Consider the following 2396-nt stretch of genomic DNA (forward strand, 5'->3'; position numbering starts at 1 on the left):
ACAATTCCGCATTTTTTGTCATGGCATGATTGCAGAATTCTATATATGCAATTTCAGTGTAATGTTTTTTGCAGAATTGTTTGCAGAATTCTGTAGAATCCGGTTTGCGTAAGCTCACTAGTACAGGGGGAGGGGGGGGGGTCGCGATATAGTGCTACCCTGTGTCAGTGGGCCGAAAACGGCACTATATCGAACCAGGCACTGTTAGATAATGAGATTTACGGCTTTTTTGCAGCCACTTCCTTGTATCACTGCTCAGAAAGACCGCTCGCAGGACGCCATCACTCATGCTTTGTATCTTCACTACAGACTCAAGTCTAATCAAGCATTTCTGTTATTAGTGGCTGCCGAGCCGTCGCGTTGACTTCCTCCTTTCTCGCAGCTATAAATGCCAGCCTACACTTTTGCAGATGTCCAATTGCATCATCGACCCTGCCTTTTTCCGCCATAGTCTATTCGAGGTAGCAACTGCATAATAACTTTCCGTGGCGGCAGTGGCTCTCAGGCAGTACGTCCATCCAACTGCCTCTCTGGAGACCCTTCATTTTTTGCTCAAAATGCGTGCCACCCGCAGAAGGGTAGCACTATATCGGAGCTGGCACTAACAAAGATGGCACTATATCGCGACTCCCCCTGTATCCGAAAGCATAAAACGAGAAGACATGAGATGGCATTTTGCATCATTGGCATTGCTTCGTGGTCATTACGAGCAATTTCTCAGCCTGGCACATCGATATACCAGAATCGGCCGCCCGTGTCCTTACAGACTACAACATTGCCATGCACGGTTAAAACTCATCCGGTTATTCGTGGAATACACTTCTACTTCATTGAGTATGATCATCGACCGGGACAATGATAACTTGGAAAAGAAGGCTCGGAACGTAGGAGACCGCTTTTTCACAAAAGGAGAAGAACCCGCTTCATCGGACTGGGTCAGCTTTCATTCTCTCTGCCGCTGCACCCGACCAATTTTAATCTGTAAGACCAGCGCTTTCTTCACGTTAGACCCATTTGGTTTTGTCTCCCTTGCTCCTCAAGCATGACGAGATTCGATTTCCAAGACTGTCCTCTTGAATCTCGCAGAATTACTTCACGATATGCTTAAACAAGCAACAGAACGAAAACGGAGGCTGGGTGGCAAATCATTTGTTTAAGCAGGACTATGTAGGACCCGAAAACAATCCTAGTTGCGCATGAAGGTGGCATGAGGAAGTAGGTTACCTTACAGTAATGCTCTCTAAAATCCGAACCTATCCAAAAAAAGGGGTCTCCAATCGGGCCTCGGATGTCTGGGGTGAAACTAACGCATCGAAAAGTCATCGAGGACCGCGCACTGAATTTTTCTGCGAAGCGCTCTTTCAACAAGCAGGCCTTCCACATGTCTTGGTACACTGGACACAAGGACACTACTAGTTGTTGCGAGCCTTATCAGTCTTCCACTGCAGCTTCTTCTTGAGGCGCCACATCTCGACCAGAGCGTTCTTCAACAGCACGCTATCCGGAACCGGGGTCGGTGCCCACTCGTCATCCAAGGTATCCTCCCCGGCGCCCCCGAGGCGGTTTGATGGCCCGACAGACGATGCGAAGTTGCTACGCTTCAAAATTGGCGGCGTGCGGCCATTCGCAAACTCCCTCGGCACTGTGGGCTTGGACCGTGGCGTGCAAGGCTCGTACGTGCACACGCCGGGGGCATCTGTGGAGCTCCAACACTTGTCGCCCCATTGCTGTGAGGCATCCGGCGCCCACACGGGCTTGGAGCTCTCTGTGAGTCGGGCGCCGCCCTGGATGCGGACGAACGAGCATGCCCAGTAGTCGCCGAAGAGGCCGGTCTTGTACGGGTGGGCCTTGGTGTTCTGGTAGATGCTTCCTCCAAGTCCGCCGTACCACGCCCACCCAAAGATGTAGGTGCCGTCGGGCACGATGGTGGGGATGGTGGGATGGGTCTCATAGTAGCTGACGGGGAGGTCGTGGAGCTTGCCGTCTGCGGCGACGAGCGAGTAGCCCTGACGATCCGTGCCGAACTGGTTCTTCTTGGCCGGCACGGCCTTGGCGCCCCAGCAGCTGTAGTGGAATGCGTTGCGAGCGTGCGCTTTCTTGGACATCATCTCGTGCAGCGGGACCAGGGTGAGTCGCATGAAACCGCCCGGGCCGTGGTTGTTGCGGTGGTACTTGACAGAGATGCGCTGGCCGCGTGCGTAGATGCGGGCGGGGTTGACTGGGGACGTGCCGTTGACCTCTTCGTAGTTGGATGCGCGAAGGGCACAGGGACCGGGGCAAGCCATGAAGCCGCCTGTAGGGGTGCCACCAAGACGGCAGACGTCGGACATGGTGGGCTTGGGCTCCGCGAGCGTGCCGTGAGCGGAGGTTTGAGCGAAGAGAGAGAGGGCGAGAGC

This window comes from Chondrus crispus, genomic scaffold (assembly GCF_000350225.1).
Source record: "Chondrus crispus Stackhouse genomic scaffold, scaffold_257, whole genome shotgun sequence".
Classification (NCBI taxonomy): domain Eukaryota; phylum Rhodophyta; class Florideophyceae; order Gigartinales; family Gigartinaceae; genus Chondrus; species Chondrus crispus.